This window comes from Sapajus apella, unplaced genomic scaffold (assembly GCF_009761245.1).
Source record: "Sapajus apella isolate SASKATOON/1434 unplaced genomic scaffold, GSC_monkey_1.0 scaffold28, whole genome shotgun sequence".
NCBI lineage: Eukaryota > Metazoa > Chordata > Mammalia > Primates > Cebidae > Sapajus > Sapajus apella.
The window spans coordinates 22,164,210-22,179,885 of NW_022436968.1; positions in this window are offsets into that span (position 1 = coordinate 22,164,210).

The following is a 15,676-nucleotide window of genomic DNA, read 5'->3' on the forward strand; positions in this document are numbered from 1 at the left end:
GGTGGCTCACGCCTATAATCCCAGCACTTTGGGAGGCCGAGGCGGGTGGATCACGAGGTCAAGAGATCGAGACCATCCTGATCAACATGGTGAAACCCCGTCTCTACTAAAAATACAAAAATTAACTGGGCATGGTGGCGCGCGCCTGTAGTCCCAGCTACTCGGGAGGCTGAGGCAGGAGAATTGCTTGAACCCAGGAGGCGGAGGTTGCGGTGAGCCGAGATCATGCCACTGCACTCCAGCGTGGGTAACAAGAGGGAAACTCCATCTCAAAAAAAAAAAAGTCAAACTCTGTAAAATATTTTAAGAGATTTATTCCAAGCCAAATATGAGTGACCAAGGCCTGAGGCACAGTCTCAAGAGGTCCTGAAAACATGTGTCCAAGGTGGTTACGTTATAGCTTGATTTTATACATTTTTAGGGGAACCAAAGTTGCAGGCAGACATCACTTAGTACATGTAGTGTAGATGGCTTCAGTCTGGAAAGGCAGCACAACTTTAAGACACAAGGTAGAGGGGTTGGGGAACTCATGGCAGGAGGGGGCTTCCAGGTTATAGGCAGATTGAAAGATTTTCTGGTGGGCAATTGGTTGAAAGAGTTAAGTTGTTATCTAAAGACCTTGGATCAGTTGAAAGGAGTGCCTGGGTTAAGATCAGGGGTTGAGACCAAGGTTCTTATTATGCAGGTAAAGTCCCCGGGTAGCAGGCTTCAGAGAGAACTGATGGTAAACGTCTCTTATCAGACCTTAAAAGGTTAATCTCTCCTGGATCAGGTAAAACCTGGAAAGGGAAAGGGATCCTCTACAGAATATAGGTTTCCCCAAGAAGAGATAGCTTTGCAGGGCCAGTTCAAAATATGTCCAAAGAAAAATATGTTTTGGAGTAAAACACTTCAATTTCTTTAGGGCCTGCTATCTGTCATGTGATGCTACTGAGAAGTAAACTCTGATTTGTTTTTTTTCCATCTTGCCCAAATCCCTATCTAAGAATTCTGGGGAGTCATGCCCTACAAACCATAAATTCTCATCAGATTGGTTGTATTTAACCCTATGAGACAAGGAAGAAAAGAAAAATATTTTACTCCATAAGATGTTTCTTTGCCATACCTTGAAATGGCCCTGTAAAGCTGTCCTTTGTGGGGGAAATTTTGAACCCGTATTTGTTAATAGAGGTTCAGTAAAGAACCTCTATTAACATAGCTAGATCTTTTTCTTCCAGGCCCTCCCAATTCAAAAAGATTAACTTAAAGTCTAGCACCTTTTAAAGATCTGAATAGGAAACATTTGTCTCTATTATCTCTAAGGGCAGCCACTATTAGACTTCAAAAGAACCTTGGACTCCACAATCCTTTATCTTAACCTGAACACTTCCTTTCTGTGATCCCAGGTCTTTAGATAAACTCAACCATTTGTAAACCAGAAAATGTTTAAATTTACCTGTAGCCTGAAAACCCCCACTTTGAGTTGTCCTACCTTTCAGGACTAAACAAATGTATTTCTTAAATGTATTTGATTGATGTCTCATGCCTCCCTAAAATGTATAAAACAAAGCTGCGCCCTGATCACCATGGGCACATGTTCTCAGGACCTCCTGAGGGCTGTGTCCTGGGGCCATGGTCACTCATATTTGGCTCAGAGTAAATCTTCAAATATTTTGCAGAGTTTGACTCCACTTTGGCTACCCAAAGTGCTGAGATTATAGGCATCAGCCACCATGCCCAGCCTTGTAAATGTTTCTTTCGTTTTCTTTTGGGGACAAGAGTCTCACTCTTACCCAGGCTGGAGTGCAATGGTGTGATCTTGGCTGACTGCAACCTCCACCTCCCAGGTTCAAGCAATTCTCCTGCCTCAGCCTCCTGAGTAGCTAGGATTACAGGTGTGCGCCAACACAACCAGCTAATTTTTGTATTTTTAGTAGAGTCAAGGCTTCACCATGTTGGCCAGGATGGTTTCCAACTGCTGACCTCGTGATCCGCCTGCCTCGGCCTCACAGAGTGCTGGGATTACAGGTGTGAGCCACCGTGCCTGGCCCTAAATGTTTCTTATCAGACTTAAAAAAGGTGCCCGAGTTAGTTAATTCCCTCCTGAATCAGGGAAAACACTTGGAAAGGGAAGAGAATTACCTCTTCACAAGAGACAGCTTTGCAGGGGCATTGCAAAATATGTCAAGAAGTATATTTTGGGATAAAAGATTTAGTTTCTTACAGAGCCTGCTCTTTGTCATATCGGTACCTTTGCTACAGCCTGTTCTGTCAGACTTAAAGTCTCTGTTTTAATGTTAATGCTGGTCAGCTGTACCTGAATTCCGGAAGGGTGGAGGGAATAATTGGACATGTCTGAACCCACCTTTACATCATGGCCTGAACTAGCCTGTCAGGTTAACTTGAATGCTTTTGGCCTAGAGGAAGTGTCCATTCAGTTGGTTGGAGGGTTTAGAAATTTTTTTTTTTTTTTTTTTTTTTTTTTCTTTTGAGACAGAGTCTCACCCTGTTGTCCAGGTTGGAGTACAGTGGCATGATCTTGGCTCATTGCAACCTCTGCCTCCTGGGTTGAAGTGATTCTCCTGCCTCAGCCTCCCAAGTAGCTGTGATTACAGGTGTGTGCCACCACACCCAGCTAATTTTTGTATTTTTAATAGAGATGGGGTTTTACCTTGTTAGTCAGGCTGATCTTGAACTACTGATCTCAAATGATTCGCCTGCCTCAGCCTCCCAAAGTGCTGGGATTACAGACATGAACCACTGTGCCCAGCCTAGAACTTTATTTTTTGTTTTTAAGGCAGAAGCTTATTGGATAAACCATCTAAGGATGGACAGAATAACCAAATACTTATATTATTTTGTTAATCCTTTCAGAGATGCAGTGGTTTTGACAGATTTTGCTTTGTATTTGCAAGGCCTCTTTCAGACTTAAACACAAAAAACCCAGTTCAAACTTCTTTAAATAACTGGAGACTACTTTATCTGATGTTGACACAGGATTTTTCTTAGTCACTTTGCCAGCTGGGGACCTCTGGCTGGTGATGCCCCCACCCAGGCTTCACTGGGCACACACACTGCCCCAGGAGGTGGCCTGCCCACTTGGACCACCCAGGCTGTGCCCCCAGCCCACCTGTGTTATAGCTCTTACCCATGTACGGTGATTCCCAAGTTCTTGTCCTGTCTCCGAGAAGAATGAGCATACTCTGACAATTGAAGGATAAGGAGGGTGGAGAATAACTGCATTGAGCTAGAGAACAGCTCTCAGTGGAGGCGGGACACAGAGGTGGTCCCCAACCTGAATTTGGGTGGTTTCTCTCCCAGTGTGGCTGATTCCAGGGCTTTTGAAGGTTCAGAATAGGGGAATGTGTGCTGATTGGTTTGTGAGTATTCAAAAAAGGTTCAAACAAAGGCATGAATCAAAGGCAGGCGTGGCTGTGTAAAAGACTCATTAGTGAAGGGTAGGTATATGTAAAATAGGTGAAGGGTAGGGGGTACATCAGAGGAAATCATGCCAAACTGGAAGACAGATTCTCAATCTGGTTCATGTATTTGACTTGTAGTTCAGTTCTCAGGCTTTAAACTGTCTTTGGCAGGCAGGTCGGGTTTCACTGGGGACCTGTTCCTGTGTGCCTAGGCATTTTTCTGCCTCCTGCTGCTATCCATTCCACTCTGAACATGTACATCTAACTGTCATTAGAATAGGGATGAAGGGCAACCTTAATTGCTTCCTGCTGACAGGGGGCGCTATTTTGGGGATATGGCAATCAGAGCTTCCTCAGAGGCCTATTTAAGGGGGTAAAAGGGAGCCATCGTCCTAGGTTGTGATTGCATTATTGTTTGGAGTTTGATAGTCTGAAGGCAAGAAGAGACAAACTGGGTATTAGAAGATATGTATCAAGCTGGGTGCAGTGGCTCATGCCTGTAATCCCAAGCACTTTGGGAGGCCGAGGCAGGCAGATCATGAGGTCAGGAGTTTGAGAACAGCCTGGCCAACATGGTGAAACCCCGTCTCTACTAAAATTACAAAAAATTAGCTGGGTGTGGTGGCATGTGCCTGTAATCCCAGCTAGTTGGGAGGCTGAGGCAGGAGAATTACTTGAACCCAGAAGATGGAGGTTGCAGTGAGCTGAGATCGCACCATTGTACTCCAGCCTGGCTGACAGAGCAAGACTCCGTCTGGGGGTGGGGGGGAAGGGCGGGGGAAGAAGAAAAGAGACATGTATCAAAACAAAAGAGGAGGGATAAGGACAGCTCCAAAATCCTGAGGCTGCCAGCACACCCAGATAACTGGTGGCTATAGTTATGCCTGCTAAGATTTGGGTGCATGGAGCTTAGCTTTGGTTAACTCCTTTGGACTTACTGCCCAAAAACGAAACCTCCGGGTTATGGGCACCCTATTTACTCCTATCACCTGTCAGCGTTTGCAGAATGACCAGAACTAAAAACTTGATCCAGATTTTTACATTGCGCATACGTTTTGTTTCTTCTGAGCTGCACCCAGAGATCGCTGCTTAGTTCACAGGAATAAGCAAAGTTAGTCTAAATTATACATGAAAACTTAAAAACTACTAATAAGGAGACTAAAATATAATGACAAGAATATACATTTTGAAACATAATTGCTCTGTCTCCAGTCCTCATTTTTGTTAAAAAGTAAATGAGAGGATTGAGTTGTTTGCAAAGTAGAGTTTAGTCTTATACTTGGCCTGATTATTTGCATAAAGTGCAGCAAGAATAATTATTTTCACATAGGCTTTAAAAAATTGGCTTTGATGAAACCATGTTCCCTAAGGAATCTTAGATAAGACTTTTTAAAGCCAAGCCCAGCCATAGGTTTGTACTCTTAAATACCCGTGAGTTGGGTACATTTCTCTCTTCTTGAGGGCCCAGTCACCTTGGGGGCTCCTAGCCCTTTTGGAAAATGACATTTCTAACTCAGCAAACCTGTATAGAGACTGTGTAGATGAGGCATGAGGCCAGTTTTCCCAAGGGACTTTTATTGGCTCTGCAAGTCAAGCTTGATTCCCAAAAGGGAAACGCACCCTCAGGTAAAAGCCTTGGTAAAAGAACCAGTTTCTTCTATTGCATCCTGTTGCAAGAGAAAATGGATTCTTATTCCACTTATGCAAAACACTATGTTGCCATAAGTTAAGAATACTTGTAACTAGCTTCCAAATTTTGGAGAAACCAGGCAGAGAGAAACAAGTATGTTCTAAATTTTGTTCACAAGAGTATACCTTAATTGTTAAAAGTTGTAAATAGCTGAAAATAAGTTTTCCTGGCATTGAAAAACAAAGCATCAGCAACATTTTAAGCAAAAAGTTAAAAAGGATTATTTCAGTTTTCTGTTAATTCAGTCCATACTGTTAACTCTTGTTCTGCATTTCAGCTCATGAGTCCTGTATTGTTTTCCTCTGTTCCAATGTCACAATTTCCAAAGTTATCAGAAACATTTAAGAGCACCTGTCAAACTCCTATAGCTGATTATCAACTGTCTTTTGAAAAGGATCAAAACAAGACAGCAATTGTCTGTGAGTGACAAAATGTCCAGGGTAGTTATGGTCAAAAACATAATTAACAAAGAAATTTGGTTATTTTTGTGGTTAACAATAACATAATAACCCTAATTATGATTGATAGCATATACTCAGAATTTTAGAAATCCAATACAATTTTGAAACATACATTAAAATTATATACTAAAGTATAACTTGAAGGAGTTAAACATAATTTTTGTTTTGACTATGTCATGTAACTAAGCATGTCAAATAATCCTGTTTATTTCTCTTTTGGATGCTTCAGGGGCCCTGTGTAACAGCCAAAAGTTAGGAGTCAGGAAAGACAGTTTTGAAGCTGAAATTTGATTTTGGGAAGGCTATCAAATATGTTAAAGGTTTAAAACACTTGATATTATGATATAGAATTCCAAGTTATAAATCATTAAGCTAAAACGACAGCTCGAAAAAGTTTTTAAAAGGCAAAAACCTGTACTCATTTAGAGGGAAGACTTAGGTTTCCAAACATTCTGTCTGTTGTCTCTCCCTTTCTTTTTTTCTCAGTAGCTCATTTGCAAGATAAAAATCTTTCATTATCCTTTAATTATATTACATGAGAATCGTGTTTAAGAGAGAGAAAGCCAAATTTCACCCTTACATTAGTCTATTATTAATGTCAGCCTTAATTTTTAAAAAAACAAAATTTTATAGGCTGGGCATGGTGGCACCCACCTATAATCCCAGCACTTTGGGAGACCAAGTCAGGTGGATCCCTTGAGACCAGGAGTTCGAGAACAGCCTGGCCAACATGGAGAAACCCTGACTCTACTAAAACTGGAAAAATTAACTGGGTATGGTGGTACCCACCTGTAATCCCAGCTATTCAGGAATCTGGGGCAGGAGAAGAACATGGACCCAGTAGGTGGAGGTTGCAGGGAGCTGAGATAGCACCATGGCACTCCAGCCTCGGCAACAAAGCAAGACACTGTCTCCAAAAAAAAAAAAAAAATGAAAAGAAACCCTAATAGATAATTCTATTAAATCTTAACCACTTTGTCCAGGAGATGAGATTCTTATTTATTTATTTTTGAGATGGTGTCTAGCTTTGTCATCCAGGTTAGAGTACAGGGGCAGCAGGATCTTGGCTCACTGCAACCTCTGCCTCCCAGGTTCAAGAGATTCTCCTGCCTCAGCCTCCAGAGTAGCTGGGATTACAGGCACCCACCACCACACCTGGCTAATTTTTGTATTTTTAGTAGAGACAGTTTCACTATGTTGGCCAGGCTGGTCTCGAACACCTGACCTCAGGAGATCTGACCACTTCGGCCTCCCAAAGTGCTGGGATTACAGGCATGAGCCACTGCCCTGCCTCTTGTAAACTTTTTATAACTCTTTACAAATTTTTGTTAAAGAACAGATTAGTACCTTTAGAAAACTGTTTTGCTCAGCCAGGCACAGAGAATCACTTGAACCCAGGAATCAGAGGTTGCAGTAAGCTGATGTCACATCACTGCACTCCAATCTGAGTGGCACAGTGAGACTCTGTCTTAAAAAAAAAAAAAGAAAAGAAAAACCTTGTTGTGCTTTTATTCCAATATTCAATTTCTGGAAAAACCAAATAATATTCTTGAATTTAGTCAGTATATTTACACACAGGATTTCTTTTACAAGGTTAATTTTTACAGACCTTCCGCAACTTGTTCAAACCTTTAGCTTTACCAACTCTAACTTTCTAAACTAGGCAAAAATGTACATTCCCATGCCTTCTTATAATTTTTTACTAAAAACACATTTTACTTTTTTTTTTTTCCACACCTTGCATGTAAAACTATTTTCAGTACCCTCAATTATAAGTTACATTGGTAAATCTTAGAAATTTTTTGTGTTAATGTAAAACCTGGTAGTTACTTTAATTATGTACTAGGCACAGATAAGATTTGACTCTTTGCAGCATAGTTAGGTGCGTGGTTGACACCATATGTCCTCAGGTCTCATCAAAATGTAAGGCAGACAAGTCAAACAGTTTTCAAAAGCCAAAGAAACTGTTTTTGACCTTAAAGCATTTAATAAACCTAGTATTTGACCTGCATAATTTAGACCACATATTTACATTTTGAAGACATTTGCCTGGTACTCTTTAAAACTTTTTCTATTTCTCAAAGATTAAAGTCACATGAACTAAAAAGCATTGCAGCTTCTATTTTTTATTTAAAAATATTTGATAGAGTGCTTATTTTTCTTTAATCCATTAGAGCTCTTTTTTTATATATAAGCATCACACACCTATTTCCTATATAACTACATAGAAGAAGATTCAGTGGTTTTAAGTTTTTTTGTTTTTTTTTTTTAATATTTTAAGTTCTAGGATACATGTGCAGAATGTGCAGATCCATTACATAGGTATACACATGCAGTGGTGGTTTGCTGCGTCTACCTCCCTCCCCTGTCATCTACCTTAGGTATTTCTCCTAATGTTATCCCTCCCCAACCCCTTCACTTGTGGCTATCCCACTCCTAGCCCTTTAACCACCCTACAGGCCCCAGTGTGTAATATTCCCCTCCCTGTGTCCATGTGTTCTCATTGTTCAACACCCACTTATGAGTGAGAACATGGAGTGTTTGGCTTTCTGTTCTTGTGTCAGTTTGCTGAGAATGATGGTTTCCACCTTCAGCCATGTCCCTGCAAAGGACATGAACTCATCCTTTTTTATGGCTACATAGTATTCCATGGTGTATGTGTGCCACATTTTCTTTATCCAGTCTACCATTGATGGGCATTTGGGTTGGTTCCAAGTCTTTGCTATTGTAAACAGTGCTGCAGTAAACATACGTGTGCATGTGTCTTTATAATAGAATAATTTATAATCTTTTGGGTATACACCTAGTAATGGGATTGCTGGGTCAAATGGTATTTCTAGTTCTAGATCCTTGAAGAATCGCCACACTGTCTTCCACAATGGTTGAACTAATTTACACTCCCACCAACAGTGTAAAGTGTTCCTATTTCTCCATATCGTCTCCAGCATCTAGTCTCCTGATTTTTTAATGATTGCGATTCTAACTGTCATGAGATGATATCTCATTGTGGTTTCAATTTGCATTTCTCTAATGACCAGTGATGATGAGCATTTTTTCATATGTTTGTTGGCCTCATAAATGTCTTCTTTTGAAAAGTGTCTGTTCCCATCCTTCACCCACGTTTTGATGGGGTTGTTTGTTATTTTCTTGTAAATTTGTTTAAGTTCTTTGTAGATTTTGGATGTTAGCCCTTGGTCAGATGGGTAGCTTGCAAAAATTTTTTACCATTCTGTTGGTTGCTGGTTGACTCTAATGATAGTTTCTTTTGCTGTGCAGAAGCTCTTAAGTATAATTAGATCCCATTTGTCTATTTTGGCTTTTGCTGCCATTGCTTTTGGTGTTTTAGTCATGAAGTCCTTGCCTGTGCCTATGTCCTGAATGGTATTGCCTAGATTTTCTTCTAGGGTTTTTATGGTGTTAGGTTTTAAAATCTTTAATCTATCTGGAGCTAATTTTTGAATAAGGTGTAAGGAAGGGATCCAGTTTCAGCTTTCTGCATGTAGCTAGCCAGTTTTCCCAACACCATTTATTAAACAGGGAATCCTTTCCCCCTTTGCTTGTTTTTGTCAGGTTTGTCAAAGATCAGATGGTTGTAGATGTCTGGTGTTGCCTCCAAGGCCTCTGTTCTGTTCCATTGGTCTATATCTCTGTATTGGTACCAGTACCATGCTGTTTTGATTATGGTAGCCTTGTAGTATAGTTTGAGGTCAGGTAGCATGATGCCTCCAGCTTTGTTCTTTTTGCTTAGGATTAAGATGTCTTTGCGGGCTCTTTTGTGGTTCCATATGAAGTTTAAGGTGGTTTTTCTCCAATTCTGTGAAGAAAGTCAATGGTAGCTTGATGAGGGTAACATTGAATCTATAAATTACTTTGGGCACTATGGCCATTTTCATGACATTGATTCTTCCTAACCATGCTCATGGAATATTTTTCCATCTATTTGTGTCCTTATTTCCTTGAGCAGTGATTTGTAGTTCTTGAAGAGGCCCCTCACATCCCTTGTTAGTTGTATTCCTAGGTATTTTAATCTGTTTGTAGCAATTGTGAATGGGAATTCCCTCATGATTTGGCTCTCTGGTTGTCTGTTATTAGTGTATAGGAATGCTTGAGATTTTTGCATGTTGATTTTGTATCCTGAGACTTTGCTGAAGTTGCTTATCATCTTAAGAAGATTTGGGGCTGAGATGCTGGGGTTTTCAAAATATACAATCATGTCATCTGCCAGTAGAGACAATTTGACTTCCTCCTTTCCTAGTTGAATACCCTTTCTTTCTTTTTCTTGCCTGATTGCTCTGGCTAGAACTTCCAAAACTGTGTTGAATAGGACTGGTGAGAGAGGGCATCCTTGTCCTGTGCCAGTTTTCAAAGGGAATGCTTCCAGTTTTTGACCATTCAGTATGATATTGGCTTTGGGTTTGTTGTAAATAGCTCTTTTTATTTTGAGATATGTTCCATTGATACCTAGTTTATTGAGAGTTTTTAGCATAAAGGGCTGGTGAATTTTGTCAAAGGCCTTCTCTGCATCTGTTGAGATAATCATGTTGTTTTTATCTTTGGTTCTGTTTATGTCATGGATTATGTTTATGGATTTGCGTATGTTGAACAAGCTTGGCATTCCAGGGATGAAGTCTACTTGATCCTGATGGATAACCTTTTTGATATACTATTGGATTCGATTTGCCAGTATTTTATTGAGGACTTTTTCATCAATGTTCATCATGGATATTGGCCTGAAGTTTTTTTAGATGTGTCTCTGCCAGGTTTTGGTATCAGGATGTTAGTCTCATAAAGTGAGTTAGGATTTCTTCTTTTTGTATTGTTGGAATGGTTTCAGAAGGAATGGTGCCAGCTCCTCTTTGTATCTTTGGTAGAATTCTGCTATGAACCTGTCTGATCCTGGGCTTTTTTTTTTGGTTGGTAGGCTATTTATTGCTGTCTCAATTTCAGACCTTGTTATTGGTCTATTCAGGGATTTAACTTCCTCCTGGTTTAGTCTTGGGAGGGTATAAGTGTCTAGGAATTTTATTCATTTCTTCTGGATTTACTGGTTTATTTGCATAGAGGTGATTATAGTAATCTCTGATGGTAGTTTGTATTTCTGCGGGGTCAGTGGTGATACCCCATTATCATTTTTTTTATTGCATCTATTCAGTTCTTCTTTTTTTTTTTTTTAACTAGTCTGGCTAGCAGTCTATTTTGTTGGCCTTTTCAAAAAAAACCAGCTCCTAAATTTATTGATTTTTTTTTTCTAAGGGTTTTTTTGTGTCACTGTCTCCTTCAGTTCTGCTCTGATCTTAGTTATTTCTTGTCTTCTGCTAGCATTTGAATTTGTTTGATCTTACTCCTCTAGTTCTTTTAGTCATGATGTTAGGGTATCAATTTTAGATCTTTCCTCGCTTCTCATGTGGTCATTTAGTGCTATAAATTTCCCGCTAGACACTGCTTTAAATGTGTCCCAGAGATTCTGGTACATTGTGTCTTCATTCTCGTTGGTTTGGAAGAACATCTTTATTTTTGGCTTCATTTCATTATTTATCCAGTAGTCATTCAGGAGCAAGTTGTTCAGTTTCCATGTGGTTGTGTGGTTTTTGAGTGTTTCTTTAATCCTGAGTTCTAATTTGATTGCACTGTGGTCTGAGAGACTGTTTGTTATGATTTCCTTTCTATTGCATTTGCTGAGGAGTGATTTACTTCTAATTATGTGGTCAATTTTAGAGTAAGTGCGACGTGGTGCTGAGAAGAATGTATATTCTGTGGATCTGGGGTGGAGAGTTGTGTAGATGTCTATTAGGTCTGCTTGGTCCAGATCCGCACTCAAGTCCTGGATATCCTTGTTAATTTCTGTCTCGTTGATCTAATATTTACAGTGGGATGTTAGTGTCTCCCACTATTATTGTGTGGGAGTCTAAGTCTCTTTGTAGGTCATTAAGAACTTGCTTTATGTATCTTGGTGCTCCTGTATTGGGTGCATATATATTTAGGATAGTTAGCTCTTCTTGTTGCATTGATCCCTTTGCCATTATGTAATGTCATTCTTTGTCTCTCTTGATCTTTGTTGGTTTAAAGTCTGTTTTATCAGAGACTAGGATTGCAACCCCTGCTTTTTTTTTGCTCTCCATTTGCTTGGTAAATCTTCCTCCATCTTTTTATTTTGAGCCTATGTATGTCTTTGCATGTGAGGAGGGTCTTCTGAATACAGCACACCAGTGGGTCTTGACTCTCCAATTTGCCAGTCTGTTTTGATTGGGGCATTTAGCCCATTTACATGTAAAGTTAATATTGTTCTGTGTGAATTTCCTGCCATTTTGATGCTAGCTGGTTATTTTGCCTGTTAGTTGATGCAGTTTCTTCATAGTGTCAATGGTCTTTACAATTTGGTATGTTTTTGCAGTGGCTGGAACTAGTTGTTCCTTTCCATATTTAGTGCTTCCTTCAGGAGCTTTTGTAAGGCTGGCCTGGTGGTGACGACATCTCTCAGCAGTTGCTTGTCCATAAAGGATTTTATATCTCCTTCACTTATGAAACTTAGTTTGGCTGGTTATGAAATTCTGAGATGAAAATTCTTTTCTTTAAGGATGTTGAATATTGGCCTCCACTCTCTTCTCGCTTGTAGGGTTTCTGCCAAGAGATCTTCTGTGAGTCTGATGGGCTTCCCTTTGCGGTTAACCTGGTCTGTCTCTCTGGCTGCCCTTCGTGGTTTTTCTTGCATTTTAACACTGGTGAATCTGATGATTATGTGCGTTGGGTTGCTCTTCTCAAGGAATATTTTTGTGGTGGTCTCTGTATTTCCTGAATTTTAATGTTGGCCTGCCTTGCTAGGTTGGGGAAGTTCTCCTGGATAATATCCTGAAGAGTGTTTTCCAACTTGGTTTCATTCTCCCCATGACATTCAGGTTCACTGATCAAATGTAGATTTGGTCTTTTTACATAATCCCATATTTCTTGGATGCTTTGTTCATTTCCTTTCACTCTTTTTTCTCTAATCTTTCGTTTTTGCTTTATTTCATGGAGCTGATCTTTGATCTCTGTTTTCCTTTCTTCTGCTTGATCGATTCAGCTATTGAAACTTGTATATGCTTCATGAAGTTCTCATGCTGGGTTTTTTTCCCTCCATCAAGTCATTTATATTCTTCTCTACGCTTTTATTCAAGTTAGCATTTCTTCTAACCTTTTTTCAAGGTTCTTAGTTTCCTTGCATTGGATTAGAACATGCTCTGTTAGCTCAGAAAAGTTTATTACCCACCTTCTGAAGCCCGCTTCTGTCAGTTTGTCAAACTCACTCTCCTTCCTGTTTTGTTCCCTTGCTGGTGAGGAGTTGTGATCTCTTGGAGGGGAATAGGTGTTCCAGTTTTTGGCGATTTCATCCTTTTTGCATTGGTTTCTTCCCATCTTCATGGATTTATCTACCTTTGGTCTTTGAAGTTGGTGATTTTTGGTTGGGGTCTCTGAGTGGACATCCTTTCTGTTGATGTTGAAACTATTTTTTTTCTGTTTTTTTAGTTTTCCTTCTAACAGGCTGCTCTGCTGCAGGTCTGCTGGAGTTTGCTGGAGGTCCCTTCCACACCCTGCTTGCTGGGAATCTCTCACAGGGGCTGCAGAACAGCAAAGATTGCTGCCTATTCCTTCCTTTGATAGCTTCATCCAGCCAGAGCTCTCCTGTATGAGGTGTCTCCCATTCAAGATAAATGGGGGTCAGGGAGCCACTTGAGGACAGGCAGTCTATCCCTTATCAGAGCTCCAGTGCTGTTCTGGGAAATTCATGCTCCCTTCAGAGCTGCTGGGCATGGTGTTTAAGTCTGCTGAAGCAGAACCCACAACCACCTCTTTTCCAAGGTGCTCTGTCCCAGGAAGGTGGGGGCTTTATAAGTTTGTGTCAGGCTGCTGCCTTTTTTCAGAGATGCCCTGCCCAGCAAGAAGGGAGACTAGTCACAGTCTCCCTGCAGAGGCCTTCTGAGCTGCTGTGGGTTCTGCCTAGTTGCGTGTAAACTTCCTGGAGACTTTGTTTACACAGGCAAAGTTAAAACCACCTACCTGATCCTCAGTAATGACGGACACCCCTTCCGCCACTGAGCTTGAACGTTGCAGGTTGAGCTCAGACTGCTGTGCTGGCTGCAAGAATTTCAAGCCAGTGGATGTTAGCTTGCTGGTCTTTGTTGGGGTGGGACCTGCTGAGCCCTATCACTTGGCTCCCTGGCTTCAGCCCCCTTTTTTTCAGGGGAATGAGCGGTTTTGTCTTGCTGGCATTCCAGGTGCTGCTAGTGTATGGGGGGGGGAACTGCTGCAGCTAAAACGGCTGCCCAGTTTTGTGCTGGAAACCCGGGGTGCTGGTGCTGTGGGCACTGGAGGGAATTTCCTGGTCTGCGGGTTGTGCAGACCATGGAAAAAGTGCGGTATCTGAGCCAGAGTGCCAAAATGTCTGGAAGTGTCCCTAATGGCTTCATCTAGCTAGGAGTGGGAGTTCTCCAGCTCCTTGTGCTTCCCAGGTGAGGCAACACCCCACCCTGCTTTGGTTTGACCTACTTGGGCTACACCCACTGTCTAACCAGTTCCATTGAGATAAACCTGGTATCTCAGTTGGAAATGCACAGATCACTTGCCTCCTGGCTTGCTCTCTCTGGGAACTGTGGACTGGATCTGTTCCTATTTGGCCACGTTGGCAGAAGTCCTGTTTTTTTTGTTTGTTTGTTTTGAAACAGAGTCTTGTTCTGTCACTCAGGTTGGAGTTCAGTGATGTGATCTCAGCTCACTGCAAACTCCACCTCCTGGGTTCAAGTGATTCTCCTGACAGCCTCCTGAGTAGCTGGGATTTACAGGGGCCCACCACCATGCCCAGCTAATTTTTCTATTTTTATTAGTGATGGGGTTTGTCTGTGTTGGCCAGGTAGGTTTGAGACTCCCGGCCTCAGGTGATCCACCTGCCTCAGCCGCCAAAAGTGCTGGGATTACAGGCATGAGATTTTCCATTTGTTAGATTTATCCCAGATTTTCCATTTGTCAATCTCCTAATTGGATTACTGGACCCAGGGTGGAGCCCTTCAAGAAACAGGGATAGGAAAACATTTAGTTTCTAGGGCCTAATAAGTAGGTATAGCTTGAAGATAAAAACAGATTTTGAGAGGCATGTACCTGACATTATTGGGGTTCCCTGAGGAAAATAGATTCTTCCCAAAATAGGGTCCATGGTGCCTTCTGTGTTTTTCTGAAGGAATCACAGGCTATCAGAAATTATCTTAGGCCTCTCCTATGTGCAGTAAGAGTGGAGAAAAATAGTCAACTGAGAAGACAAAAACCTTTTTCCAACCAATCAAGATCCAAGAAGAAAATAAAAGACATAAAGGTGTCTTAAATATATCTATAGCTGGAATATTGACTTTTTTTTTTTTTTTTTTTTTTTTTGGAGACAGAGTCTCACTTTGTTGCCCAGGCTGGAGTGCAGTGGCATAATCTCGGCTCACTGGAACCTCCACCTCTTGGATTCAAGTAATTCTCATGCCTCAGCCTCCCGAGTCGCTGGGATTACAGGTGCATACCACCATGCGCAGCTAATTTTTTGTATTTTTAGTTGAGACAGGGTTTTGCCATGTTGCCCAGGCTCGACTTGAACTCCCTGAGCTCAGGCAATCTACCCACCTCGTCTTCTCAAAGTGCTAGGATTACAGACATAAGCCACCACACCAAGCCTCTCTACTTTTAATTAAGCTGACTTTTAACCGTGGTGCTCTTTTAAAAAGTATTTTTAAATCTTATTACTTTCATTGGCCAAGCAGCCAATATTTCTGGCTTTTTAACTTTACCATAAGCCACCTCACAGGTGAAACCAACAAGTCTCAACTAAGGTTATGACTCAACCACCAGGGTATGAGGTATTTTCAAAGAGGTGGTAAGCAGTGTTTACAAAATCTAGAATCTTTAAATGTGGCTCATATGAAGGAAGATTTAAGAAAGGAAGCTACAAGTTGTTCATGGAGGAGAGTAGAATAACCAACCACATGGTAAAAGTGACACAGAAATTAACCAGAACATACTCATTCCCTAAGCCAGGACTGAACCTGGGACGCCATTGTAAAATGGCAGAGAACAAAAGAAAATGCTGCCATGCAGTTATAAAGTCAACTTCCTAGGCC